Genomic DNA, 15,851 nt, shown 5'->3' on the forward strand with positions numbered 1-15,851 from the left:
TAGCATATATGGTCCTAAGTGAGTGAGAATTCTAGGGGGGGGGGCTTTTTGGTACTTTTTCTTTACTCGAATGACCATAAATAAGATGCATAGAGACATAAATCGACTTAACTTCGTGGAAAACGGTCCATCATTGTTCTCATATAAGGTCCACTTTCAAAAATCACTCACGAAAATAAATTATTGAAATTTTCAAAGAAAAAAGTTGTTGCTCATTTACTCAGTGTAGGGGTCGGGCTTGACAGACCACATTTTCTTACTTGTTAATATTAATAAAGCATTTTTGATAATTTTTTCTCAGCTTTTAGTAATAAAATAAAATCAGAGATGGTAAATACGCAACCTGGGTTAAAATAAAATGGAATTAACCAACTACCTCCTACTAGTCAAGTTTTTTACAAAACCATTCATACATTCAAAAACTTTCTATCACGCTTTATATGTATTTGAATTTAAAATTATGTTCTTTTACTTTATTTACCCTTAAAAATAAAATATTCCCCCTCGTTTGCTGTGATTTTTTCAAATGTCATATTTGAAAAATCATAGTTTTATAATATAAAACATACAATATAGAAGTATTTTGTCATGCATTATCATCAGTATTCATTTTATTTTTTCTTCTAAATTTCCATTGGCATTTTGGGATATAACAAAGTGTAAAACAGATTTACTAAATCACATAACAATCACTATTCAGTTCCGGACTACTTTATATATTTTTTAGTTTTTCTTTTTTCTTTTACTGCAACTCCTCTAGTTAGTCTAACGAAGTAGTGAGAAAGTGGGTTTTTCAATAAATGATGTTATTACACATAATTATTTTCGAAGCAATTTTAAATGTATAATACATTACCTTTCTTAAGACCTATTAAAATGAAGCCTTTTTTAAATCAAAACTAATAACCCAGTGATGTTTGTCTTAGATTTCTTTCAAAATAGCGTCCATATTTGTGTATATTTCCAGTACAGTCATGTATATGATTGCTACAATCATTTGAATGATAATTTTTATATATTATGATTACCACAATCATATAAATAATTACAATGACCATAATATTGCTAAAAAAAACTTTTTATGTGGATGATGGAATGTTGAAATGGTTGCAGTAAACATGTTTTCTCTGCGTATACCTTTTAATACTAAATATTAATCCAAAATTGTCTAGTTTCTGCTGGTATTAAACTGAAAAATGAGAGTGCTGCATCATCCCTAAATATTAAAAGTAGGGCTTAACTTTCATAGATTTTAATTCCATAAATAGTTTTTAAAATATTTATGGAATTAAAATCTACGTTCTTGAGATTCAACTGCTAAAAAAATAAAATAATAAATTTTGTCAAATGACAGCTCATTTTACATTACCCTTTAAAAATAGAAACTGTGGTAGCTGTAGTTAGTCTGTGGCGTTAAAGTCACTTATAGTTTGGAATATTTTATATAATAAAGTTAGTCAGTCATACAGTCACTCATTCATTCAAATGTTAAACTTGTCATCGGGTTATTTATATATCACAACAACAACAACAATAGCAACAATGACAACTATAATACTAAACTACGGCTGCAACAAAAACTTCAAAACAACATAAAGTGGTACAAATATTGTATGAGAGCTGACTACGTATCACACATACTTGTACCTTTTCATCTCTATCGCTCTCTCTCTCTTAAACACATTCATATTCATATAACGGAAACGGAAATAAAATAACTGCCGGGCTAAATAGTTACGTGACTTGAAAATAACACAGATTTATTATTATTTTTTGATATTATGTATAAAAATATGTATTTTCTAGTCTCTTTCTCTGTCTCTATTTGTGTGCAACCTATATTTTTGGTGTATTTATTTTATATATTGTATTTTTTTCGCTTGTGTATTTGTATTAGTAATTGTGTTTGTATGTATTACTCTTATACCACTTTAAAGATAACAAGTGGTGGCAACTATACACATTCAATCAATATACGAATGAAATCTGAAATGTCCATTAAAAATTTAAGAAATTTTCAGGGACCGTGAAATCAAAAAAGTTATTTTATAACAGTTATTTTGTGTGTTTAAAAATAAAAGTTCGCATGAAACTCTTAAAAAAAAGAGTTTTAAATGGCCGTTATAAAATAAAACTCATTTGAGGAGTTTTATTTTTCATGTCAGAAAAAAACTCATTTGAGGAGTTTTATTTTTCTCGTCTGAAAATAAAACTCTTTTTATGTAAATGGACACCTAAATCTTGCCGCTCATCATTACAATTACAATTTGTAAAGCACCTTGCATTGTAATTGAATAAATTGTCATTAAAATAAATTAGTTTTTAATTTGCTATTGTTTGATTCCTATTATTAAATTGTTGTTGTTTTTTTTTCTTAAACAATTATATTATCAGATCGACTCAATAATGAAAGATACTGAAAAAAAGTAGAGTTTTATTTTCTTACTGGAAAAATTAAACCCTTCAAATGATTTTTATTTTATGACGTAAAAAATAGAAATGCTAAAATGAGTTTTTTCTCCTGATGGGAAAAATAAAACTCCTCAAATGATTTATATTTTCTGACGGAAAAAATAAAATTCCTCAAATGAGTTTTTTTCCTGATGGATGGATGAGGTGGTCCACTTATGCATTAAACACATTCAAGACAACAGGCTACACGACTACACGAACACAAATTCTGCTGGTTACAGTTGTAGTCGTGTGTCAGCTACTGAATTATTTTAAAGACGACAGCTACAATTAAACAGCTGATTTATAATTCAGTGGTGCCACTTTAATAAAAAATAACCGTACAAAATTCCAAAGTAATTAAGATTGAAACAATTATTTTGAGTAAAAATATATATATGGTTATAATCAATTATGTACTTGTTATTAATTTATTTCAATATGGTTATCAGAAACTTCTCTTAATTAAGTAAAAAAATATATTTTTTTAAGCACTAATTTGATTTACATTTTTTTATTATATTAGCAACACTATTTCTGTTTTGTAGTTGACAAAATTAGAAATTAGCCTAATTCGGCTACATCGGCATGAGTAGTCGTGTGGCCGTGTAGCTGTGCTGTCGTTAAAATAATCGTCTCCATATAAACGTGTGCATTTTATTTTTGACAGATTGAAGTTGGTAGCGTGCTGTCTAGAATGTGTTTAATGCATTACGCTTAAAATCGGACATGTCCCGGGATACCTTTGCAGGTTTCTTTAAATTATTGGCTTCTTCAAGAAACTTCTTGGGGAATTTTGTTTGTTTTTTTGTCCGGTATTTATTATACCCTTCACCATGAGTGGCAAGGATATATATAAGTTTGTCATTCCGTTTGTAATTTCTACATTTTTCATTTGCGATCCCACAAAGTATATATATTCTGAATCGTTATAGATAGCGGAGTCGATATAGCCATGTCCGTCTGTCCGTCTGTGTGTTGAAATCAACTTTCTGAAGCACCCAAATAACTTACATACACGAATGATACATCAATATCTCCGAAATTCGTTCGGCTCGGTTGCTATTTAAAATCGAGAAAATCGGTCCACAAATGGCTGAGATATAAGGAAAAAACCAGGACAACCTCGATTTTTGACCTATTTTTGACCCATATGTGGATTACTAAATCATTAATATAGACAATATGGATATCTAATGATAGATATTTCAAAGACCTGTGCAACGACGTATATAAGACCATAGTAAGTTGGACCTACAATGGGTCAAAATCGGAAAAAATATTTTTTAACCCGAATTTTTTTTTTGAGACCAAAATTTTTTTTCACTAAATATTAAAAAAAAAATAAATTTAAAAATTAAAAAAAAAATTAAAAAACAATTTCGAAAAAACAACTGGAAAAAAATTTAAATTTTGTTTACCTAAAAATATTTAAAATTTTTATTTTAAAGTATAATTTGGTGAAGGGTATATAATATTCGGCACAGCCGAATATAGCTCTCGTACATGTCTTGAATATTACCTCGTCTATCAGCCACATAAAAATCTTCACCCGGAAGTTGTGAAAAGTCTGCCGTACATAAGTTTCATCATCCTTCACACAACAAGTATATTTTTTTAAAAAAAATTAGAGCTACGCTTTTTCGCTCGTTCTTTTGCTTTTAAGTTTTTTACTGAATTGCGATCTGCAACTTTAGCTCTGCGCACAAAAAAAAGAGCATTTAACTTTATGAGCTGCTTTTCTGATAGAAGTATTAGCTTGGTCTCTAGAACTACTAAAGGTAGCACCAAAAATCCAACATAATCAGAATTTTTCCAAAAAGATAAGTGGTATTTTTTGATTTTTGTACCAGAATAAAATTTTAATTGAAATTTTTTTTTTTGAATTAGTAAAAATACTACTTTTTTAGTAGAAATACTACTATTTTAGAAAAGGAGTAGAAGTACTACTTTTTTAGAAAAAGTAGAAAAAATACTACGTTTTTTTTAAGTAGTAGAAATATTACTTTATTTGAAAAAAGTAGCAGAAATATTACTATTATAAGGAAGTAGTAGAAATGCTACTATTCTATTCAAAGAATATTTTAGAAAAGGAGTACAAGAAAAGGAGAAAAAGTAGTAGAAATACTACTTTATTTTAAAAAAGTAGCAGAAATATTACTATTTTTTTAGTTGTAAAAATACAACTATTTTAGAAATGGAGTAGAAATAATATATTTTTTAAAAGTAGTAGATATACTACTTTTTTAAAAAGTTGTTGAAATACTACTATTTTTAAAAAGTAGTAGAAACACCATTTTTTTAAAAAAAAGTAGTAGTAAACTTACTTTTTTTTAAAAAGTAGTAGAAATACTACTATTTTATATACTACTTTTTAAAAAAAGTAGTAGAAATAGTACTTTTTTAAAATAGTAGTTTTAAATAGCCGTCAGAAAATAAAACTCATTTGAGGAGTTTTATTTTTCATGTCAGAAAAAAACCTCATTTGAGGAGTTTTATTTTTCTCGTCAGAAAATAATACTTATTTTATGAAAATGGACACCTAAATCTTGCCGCTCATCATTACAATAACAATTTGTAAAGCATTGCAATTGAATAAATTGTCATTAAAATAATTTTTTTTTTAATTTGCTATTGTTTGATTCCTATTATTAAATTGTTGTTTTTTTTTCATAAACAATAGAAATACTACTTCATTTTAAAAAAGTAGCAGAAATATTACTATTTTTTTAAAAAAGTTGTAAAAATACAACTATTTTAGAAATGGAGTAGAAATAATATATTTTTTAAAAGTAGTAGAAATACTACTTTTTTAAAAAGTTGTTGAAATACTACTATTTTTAAAAAGTAGTATAAACACCATTTTTTTAAAAAAAGTAGTAGTAAACTTACTTTTTTTTAAAAAAGTAGTAGAAATACTACTATTTTATATACTATTATATACGACTTTCTTAAAAAAGTAGTAGAAATAGTACTTTTTTAAAATAGTAGTAGAAATAGTACTTTTTTAAAAACTTATAGAAAAAGCGTTTTTTTAAAAAGTAGTAGCAATACTACATTTTTAAAAGAGTAATACTACTATTTTAAGAAAAGGAATAAAAATACTACTTTTAAAAAAAAAAGTAGTACAAATACTACTTTTTTAAAAAGTAGTAAAAATTCTACTACTTTAGAAAAGATGTAGAAATACTCCTACATAAAAATATTTTTTAGGTATATACATTAATATGGTACATAATTAGTATCGAAATAGCATACGCCGGGTATACGCTAGTTATTAATATTGTTGGATCAAGGATACGTTTTGGCTGGAATAGTGAGTATAAGTTTTTTCTGACTCACTCTTTATGTGACCACTCTATTGTAATACAAGCGGTGTGTCAGCTGTGAAACTATTATTTTTCTTAATAACACTTTGCTACAGAAATGGCGACAAATTCAAATCTTCTATGCATTTTCGAACAGCCTTTAATTCTAATCAAATCGTACAATTTTTGAACAAGAGCAATATTTTTGCAAATTTTCGGGAAACTCCTCCGCCTGCCCATGTACACGTAAATATGTAAATACAAACAAACTCTCTAACACATTGACATAACACTTTCACATTTGCTTTATACTCGTATCTAGACTCTTTATATTTTTATTTTATTTTTGTTCTTTTCGGCCAGTTACGGTACCAGAATAGACACAGACAAAATGATAGAGATAAAGAAAAGTTCGACAAAAAAGTTTAGCAGACAAATAAATGAGGCAACAACAATAGCAACAATAACACACAATGTTGTTTCAAACAAAATCCTACATATATTGTCTTCCATCACTGGCTAAATAATGATCATCAGCATGACAATGATGATTAGGGGTTGCTGTTAGATGACTTTTGGTTTAGAGTATTAGTCCGTTCGTTTGGATATTTGTGTGTGTTACTTGTTACAGTATGTATTTTAGCCTTATACACACACATACTTACCCATACATCTACTTATTATTTATGGCCAACCAGCCGCTTTAGCAAAAGCTTAGTTTAGATAAGAGGTGTACAAGCGTATATTTACTTTGTAATGTGTGCTTAAATAATTCGTAATCACATAGACAAACAGGATTAAAAGGACAACATCCTGAGCTACTTTTTACTATAAATATACAAACGAGTGTAATATGTTTGAACGTTAGACTATGGCACTGCTAAGAGCAGTCAGAGTTAGTTGCTTTTTAACATATTGGTAGTATGAAAAAGTTTGCTAAAATGAATTAGTGGTGTAATGTGGATGTTAAAGTGGAGTTTATGGAGAAAAGTGTAATTTTAAAGAATTTGCTTTCTTTTAAATAACGTATTTATTCTCGCATTAACATTTTTTCAATATTTTTAAAAATAATAATACGATAATTACAAGATCAAACGAAAACTAGATCAATAGATTTTTTACAATTTTGATTATCTTCAATTTTATCGCTCTCTGATCCGCCTACTATCAGAGTTATACATTCTGTTAAATAAAATTCTGGGAGCCTTATTAATTTGCTACTAGTAGTAGAAATCATATAAAAATATGTTTGTTATTACATAAGTTATGGTTAATTAAAAATGTTCGTCTAACAAAACCCACAATACGTATGCTTGATATTAATTACTAAGTAAATTTCTTTAAATTCGTATAACATTTTAAGTACTTAAAAATGTTATGAAGTGTAAAAGGAATATAAGTGACAATATTTTAGAGTATTTAAAAATATTACAAAAAATTTCCAAAAAATTTTACTTTTTCGAAAACATTTAATTTTGTTATTGTTATTATAATAAAAGCCCCTCTATTTATCATAATAAAGTAGTAGTATTTTTACTACTTTTTTAAAAAAGTAGTTTTTCTACTACTATTTTAAAATAGTAGTATTTCTACTACTTTTTAAAATTAATAGTAATAGAATACTATCCTAAAAAAGTACTACTTTTTAAAAAAATAAATATCTACACCTTTTCTAAAATAGTAGTACTTCTACTACTTTTTAAAAAAACTAGTATTTCTAGCACTATTTTCAAATGAAAGTAGTATAACTACTACTTTTTAAAAACGTAGTATTTCTACTACGTTTTAAAAACGTAGTATTTTTACTACTTTTTTATAAAAGTAGTATTTCTACTACTTTCTTATAAAAGTAGTATTTCTACTACTTTTTTATAAAAGCAGTATTTCTACTACTTTCTTATAAAAGTAGTATTTCTACTACTTTTTTATAAAAGCAGTACTACTTTCTTATAAAAGTAGTATTTCTACTACTTTCTTATAAAAGTAGTATTTCTACTACTTTTTTATAAAAGCAGAACTACTTTCTTATAAAAGTAGTATTTCTACTACTTTTTTATAAAAGTAGTATTTCTACTACTTTTTTATAAAAGCAGTACTACTTTCTTATAAAAGTAGTATTTCTACTACTTTTTTATAAAAGTAGTATTTCTACTACTTTTTATAAAAGTAGTATTTCTACTACTTTTTTATAAAAGTAGTATTTAAAAAAATGTAGTATTTCTACTATTTTTCTAAAATAGTATTTCTACTTTCTGCTATTTTTAGTAAAATAAAGTAGTATTTCTACAAATTTCTTAAAAAAATGTAGTATTTCTACTAATTTTTAAAAAAAAAAAAATAGTAGTATATCTACTCCTTTTCTAAAATAGTAGTATTTCAACTACATTTTTAAAAAATTAATAATACCTTTTAAAAATAGTAGTATTTCGCTACACTACTTCTTTCTACTTATTTTGTAAATAGTAGTATTTCTACTACATTTTTAAAATATTAGTACAATTTTCTACTACTTTATTAAATACGTAGTATTTATACTACTTTCTATAAATACTAGTATCTCTACTACTTTTTTAAAAAAGTGGTATTTCTACTACTTTTTAAAAAACAATTTTTTTAGCAGAACAACGATTTAATTTAAATTTATTTTCTGGTTTATTTTTTGGAAAAATTCAGATTATGTTCGGTTTTTGGTGCTAGTTTTATTATTTGTAGAGATACCGATTTTACCCCCTTAAAATTCGAATTGCAAAAAATCCCTTCTTAGTGGATCTAAACGTTGGGACATCAAAACATAAAAATTTTAAAAATTTCAAAATTGTGAACAAATTTTGTATGGAAAAATTTGCAAATAGACAGAATGCACCTGTCATCTGCACAAAATTGCCTTTCCAATGAAACCGATTTGGAGCATATCGGTTGGATGGTTTCAGAGTCTATAACGGACATACATAGGTAGGTAGAAAATTTGTTTGTATTTTTTTAATATTTTATTTTTATAAATAAGTCCACAACCAGCCGTGCATTGGAGAAGGAATTATACAAATTTATAATGGAAAGTTTCGATAGTAGAATGGGTATGTGCTAGCAAAGCCGCGGAGTCAGTCCATTTGCCCTATATGTTATTCCATTCATAAGCAATTCCTGTGTACTTTATGATTTAATAACAAATTTTGCTAATGAAGCGTAAACAGTTTCATTTACAACTTTGATATCTTAGAAATTTTTCGGCAAAAATTTTCGTAGAATTTTTTAATCCTTCAATATCCTTTTTGAAAAGACTTTTTGACAAGCTGGACTATAAGTTTATTCTACAAAAATGATCTACTCAATATTCGCTTTCAAAATTATAGGGACGCTATTCTATTCCAAAAATGCTGTTGAACAGCGTTATTAGTGATATTTAAAAATAATTTGTATAATTCCAAGCTAAAGTAAAGCCATCATTTCCCAAATGCTAAAAGATTTATTATAAACAGATTAGTTAGGCGTGATCAGGCAAAAAACAACATCTCCCTCCCAAAAAATGGTTATTTGTATTGATATTTGCAATCAGTCCCACTCTGCGTATACGTATCATAATTATTTAAATATTTAATAATATTAATCATACGTTTAAATAATGAGTTACTCATTTTCATTTTTATAAAATCACACCAAATATAGTTCATTTAAATATAAATAATCTTAGGAGATTACTACAATAATCTTTAAAACTCTAACCATTTCAAAAACAAACAAAAAATACTAATTTTACCATGAAATCATGCTATCAAACTTCTCATTATTAAAATGAAAATTTTAAATAAAATAAAACTTCGCTGTAAATGTCAATTTTAAATGGTGCAAAGAGAATGAGTATAATCTCTGTAGGATCTCTCACCATCAAAATGCTGGTCGTGTAATATTAATAGTAAATTTACAAAATATATCATACTTACAACAAATACAACGTCTCTACATTACATTGCATTACACTCTACATACTATGTACTTAGGTACGTATGTATGTACTCATACATCAGCTTATTAATATTCTCCACCACACTCTCATAAGTGTGTACGAGTGTATGAGTAATCTGGCATTTGGTTTTCAACTTCCGTTTTAGTGATTGTGTGGCCTTTTTTTCCTTTTATGAAAGTTGAGTAATTTTCAAAATAGAAAAAAAAAGTGAAAGAAATAATAATATAAAGTACTTAGCTAAAGCAAATTACTGGTACATGTGTGTGTGTTTATGTGTTGTTCACTTCGAAATCTGATATTTATTTTAAGATTACTTTAATATTAAACCATAAAAAAGAACACAAACTTAAATGTAAAAGGACATGGTACTTTTAGGAAATATAAACAATTTAAGCATTAAATATAACAATGTTATGTGGAAGAACATAAATATTTTATTTTCTTTAAATTTGAGTAAATTGTTTATTGTAGTAACGATATATTAGTTAAATTTTAGTTTGATTATATTAAAGTTTTATTAAATCAATAAAGGCTAAAAACTCCAATACAAAAATAGTTCAATAATAAAATTATTGCGCTAATTATCGTTACAAAAAACAAATTTTACTGGAGAGTGTTATTATTATTAAATTTCTTTAATAATATAACCGATTTAGGGCCAACTTGCCTTTATTGTTAAAGTTAACTTTAAGGATACCTTTTTCTATTGCTTAAAGTTACCTTTAACTATAAAGGCAAGTTGTAATAATGGCCCTTAGTAAATAAAATTTCACATACGATAAAATTAACTTAATAATATTTCCATAAATATAGCGAATATCGGTATAATATTTTACAATGTAAAAATTTAACATACGATAATTTCGCGCAAAGGGGAAAGCTTTTACCAGGCGTATGCTATTACGATAAAAAGTACTACTTTTTAAAAAAGTAGTATTTATACTACTATGTATTTGCATAAAGTAGTAATTCTACTAATTTTTTTAAAAAGATGTAGTATTTCAACTCCTTTTTTTAAAATAGTAGTATTTCTATTTTAAAAATGTTGTATTACTACTACTTTTTAAAAAAGTACAATTTCTATTTTTTTTTTCTTAAAAAGTAGTATTTCTACTACTTTTTTAAAGAAAATGGTAGTATTTACATTTCTAAAATAGTAGTTCTGCTACTTTTTTAAAATAAAGTAGTATGTCTACTACCTTTTTAAAAAAGTATTTCTACTACTTTTTAAAAAATAGTATTCTTAAAAAAAATAGTAGCAAAATAAAATAGTATTTCTACTACTTTTCTAAAATAGTATCATTTCTACAAATTTTTGAAAAAAGTAATATTTCTACTAAAATTGTAGTATTTCTACTACATTTTTAAAAAGGTAGTATTTCTACTATTTTTTTAAAAAAGGTAGTATTTTTACTATTTTTTTTAAAAAGGTAGTATTCCTACTACTTTCTTATGTTGTATTGCTACTACTTGTTAAAAAAGTACTATTTCTACTACTTTTTTAAGGAAAATGGTAGTGTTTCCTTTTCTAAAATAGTTGTATTTCTACTATTTAAAAAAATAGTAATATTTCTTCTACTTTTTTAAAATAAAGTAGTATGTCTACTACTTAAAAAAAAAAATGTAGTATTTCTACTACTTTTAAAAAAATAGTATACTTTAAAAAAATAGTGGCAAAATAAAGTAGTAGTAAAATACATAGTATTATTTCTACAAATTTTTTCAAAAAGTAATATTTCTACTAAAATTGTAGTATTTGTACTACTTTTATAAATAGGTAGTATTTCTACTATTATTTTAAAAAGGTAGTATGTCTTTCTACTACTTTTTTAAAAAGGTAGTTCATGTTTCTACTACTTTTTTAAAAAGGTAGTATTTATACTTTTTCAAAAAGCTAGTATTTCTACTACTTTTTCAAAAAGATAGTATTTCTACTACTTTTTTAAAAACGTAATATTTCTACTACTTTTTTAAAAAGGTAGTATTTCTATTACTTTTTAACAAGGTAGTATTTCTACTACTTTTTTAAAAAGGTAGTATTTTTACTACTTTTTTAAAAAGGTAGTATTTCTACTATATTTTTAAAATAGTCGTATTTCTTCTACTTTTTTAAAAGCGTACTATTTTAAAAATTTAGTATTTCTACTACTTTTTTTAAAAAGGAAGTATTTCTACTACTTTTTTAAAAAGGTAGTATATTTTTAAAAGAAAATGGTATTTCTACTCTTTTAAAAAATTTTTATTTCTACTAATCTTTTTCTGAAATAGTAGTATTTTTTTACTACTTTTTAAAAAAAGTACTTTTACCACTACTTTTTAAAAAAGTAGTGGTAAAATAGTAATATTTCTGCTACTTTTTTAAAATAAAATAGTATGTCTACTACTTTAAAAAAAAAAACGTAGTATTTCTACTACTTTTTAAAAAATAGTATACTTTAAAAAAATAGTGGCAAAATAAAGTAGTAGTAAAATACATAGTATTATTTCTACAAATTTTTTCAAAAAGTAATATTTCTACTAAAATTGTAGTATTTCTACTATTATTTTAAAAAGGTAGTATGTCTTTCTACTACTTTTTCAAAAAGGTAGTATTTCTACTACTTTTTAACAAGGTAGTATTTCTACTACTTTTTTAAAAAGGTAGTATTTTTACTACTTTTTCAAAAAGGTAGTATTTCTACTATATTTTTAAAATAGTAGTATTTCTTCTACTTTTTTAAAAGCGTACTATTTTAAAAATTTAGTATTTCTACTACTTTTTTTAAAAAGGAAGTATTTCTACTACTTTTTTAAAAAGGTAGTATATTTTTAAAAGAAAATGGTATTTCTACTACTCTTTTAAAAAATTTTTATTTCTACTAATCTTTTTCTGAAATAGTAGTATTTTTTACTATTTTTTAAAAAAAGTACTTTTACCACTACTTTTTAAAAAAGTAGTATTTCTACTACTTTAAAAAAAGTATAATATAATCTAAAATAGTAGTATGTAGTATATCTACTACTTTTTAATAGAAAATAGTAGTATTTCCTCTTCTAAAATAGTGGATTTCAACTACATTTTAACGTAGTATTTTTACTACTTTTTTTAAAAAAAAAAAAGTAATATTTCTACTCCTTTACTACTTCTTTTTTAATAAGTAATATTTCTACTAAAGTAGTAGTATTTCTACTGCTGTTAAGATAATTTTTTTAACCAGAACAACAATTTCATTTAAATTTATTTTGTGGTACAAAAATCATAAAGTACCACTTATTTTTTGGAAAAATTCATATTATGTTGGATTTTTCGTGATAGCTTCATTAGTTCTAGAGATACCGATTTAAACAGTTTTTATCCCCTTAAAATTCAAATTGCCAAAAATCCCTTCTTAGTGGATCAACACTAGGGTGGTCCTTAATAAACGAAAGTTGGATTTTGGCCATTCTCGCCCTCCAGTTTGGTGAACATTAGTAAAAAAATCATCCTGAAAAAATTTTAAGTAAATCGGTTGGGGATAAGACGTGCCGCAAGCCCTCTGAAGTTTTGAGATGCATTTGCAAGGGGAAAAAATGCATTTTATTCAGTTTTTGTAAAAATTTTGCCATTAAAAAATTACTTTTGCAATTTAATTTAAAAGAATCGAAATGTGTACGTAATTGTCCTTCTAATGAGACATAAAAAACAGAAATTGGTCAAAAAATGTTAAAGTTATTAAAAATTCGCCAGGCCATTAACGTGTCTCAGGCAACTAGAACAGTAATGTTCACGCCATACAACAATTGTTTGAAAAATTTACACACATTTGTTACGCTCTTTTAAAAACTTTTGTTCATTCATCGTTTAGCTCTCGATGAAAACACATGCGACGGACTATCGTAATTTTTTTCAGACATTTACTAAGCATTGTTGTTGGTTGTTTTTGGACGAAGCATAGCAAACACAAGCGTTTCAATTGCAATTGAACACAAAATAACAAAGTCAAAAATAAATACAAAATTAAATAGAATTTAAGCCGTATAATGCATATTTTTTCTTTTCCTTAAAATTTAAATTACATTCATTAAATAAATTGGTTATATGTGACAAAAATTCTAAATCTAAACATTCATTATTTTGTTCTTATTTTAAATGTTTGACATTATGTTTGCTGGGTAGCTCTCTCACCAATACATCTTCATTTTTATTTTTGAACATCACTGAACTAGAATAAGAAAGGTAGGAACAAAATTAACATATTTTGATAAATATTAAAATTAAAGCTCATTTTTACTTAAAATATGTCCATATTTACTTGTATATGTGTTTTTGTCTTCGTAGGATACCGCTAACCTATTCTTAGGTATGAACAAAAAAATAAATTTTTTTAACGCCAGTTTCAAAACTCCATTTTCAAATTTTTAAAAATTTTGTTAAACAAATTTCAGAATTTTTTAATCATCTCATTGGGATTTATTAAGAATATAATAGGGAATAAAAATGTGAAAAAAAATTATGAAAATATCTCTTATAGTTTTTCCGTACCTGCGATTTAAATTTTGAAATTTTCGAGAAAAACCAATTATTTGGCAATTTTTAGGCGAATGAGCTCTATTTCCTTACTCTTATGATAATTCTAAATATACTCTGGAACTTTTAATAAAATCGGAAAACATTAACCCTTAAATCGTGAAGGTCAAAGGTCAAATTTTTCAATATTTGGAAACTTTTGAACTTTTGAATACAAAATTTCAAAAGTTAAAAATTGTGAAAAAAAAATGTGTATAGGAAAATTCGCGAATGGACCGCATGCACCTTATACAGTGTTATCTCGATCTTATTATCATAGAGAATAGACATAGAGCGGAAACTCTCCTGTCAAAGAACTAACTCAGTTGTCAAAAACCTAAGTGGTGAGAATGGATTAGTAGAAAAATCTATGTGAAAACAAAAACAACACTCGTATGTGTGATTATTTTGAGTAATTTTTTTGTTTGAGTTTTTTTCTAGTTTCCGCTCTATGTTTCTCTATGCTTATTATTATATAAAGATTGTTAATTTTCTATTAAATCATAAAGTACACAAAGTTACACAGGTTATTTTTGGAATAGCTCCTCACGCAAATGGCCTCTATGACTTTGCTAGCCCATACACACTGTTTCATGATTTTCATGATAGACCCCTTTCACACTTGGCAATTTACATAGTTGCGTAAGTTTCTTGTGTTTGTAGATGTCAGAGGGTTAAGGAGAAGACATGTTTGCATGCTGTTTTGTTGTTTCGCAACTAAATTGCCTAGTGTGAAAGGGGTCTTACATTAATGTGGCTGCATTACTTTGAATTATGTTGAATTTCCTTCTTGAATACACGGGTGATTATGGGCTTGTTATCATTAACTTCAAGTAACCCCATAAAATGAAAACCAATGAAATGCTGTAGGCGGTTTGCTCAGCAATACCAAATTGCAATAGTTTTTTAATATTTTTTTTAAGTCACTGGGCTATCCTAATAATCATTTGTCACATTTTATAATAAAAAGTCAGGAAGCATTTAACACTAATTTAACAGTTACCATGACTGACTGTTTGGACAGCCTTTACAATAACTTGGCAATAGTGTGACACATACAAAAAAAACTAATCTGAAGGACAAATAAAATGATATTGAATGCAAGTTTTCTACACAAATCACACAAAGACTTTGCGACAAACAACAGTAACTACTGCAGGTAAAAATTACTTTTTTTCACATGCACAAATAAAATTTTTATATAATTGCAATACCCTTTTAGTAAAAATAACAAGTTTAAAGGACTATTTACATACACTCACACTCTCCTCCTTAACAGCCTTGCTCTTGATCACATAAAGGTAGTGAGTGAGTGGCTTCATGTTATGATGTTGATGAGGATGTTGATGTGCTGCTGAACAGATGCTAAGGCAACGAATGATGATTGCTCAATTGAAGTGTTTACTTAAGCAAATACTAAGAGCAAATAAAACTAATAATAACTACTTTGCGAATAGGAAATGAATAGACATCAACTTGTTGAAAGTCATAAACACACACATAGACTTACTTATACACATATATGTATAAGTAAATGGACAAACACATATTCGCCGGCAGTTACTTTTATACAGAAACTTTCAAAAACCAAAAATAAAATGAACTG

Source organism: Calliphora vicina, chromosome 1, assembly GCF_958450345.1.
Source record: "Calliphora vicina chromosome 1, idCalVici1.1, whole genome shotgun sequence".
NCBI lineage: Eukaryota > Metazoa > Arthropoda > Insecta > Diptera > Calliphoridae > Calliphora > Calliphora vicina.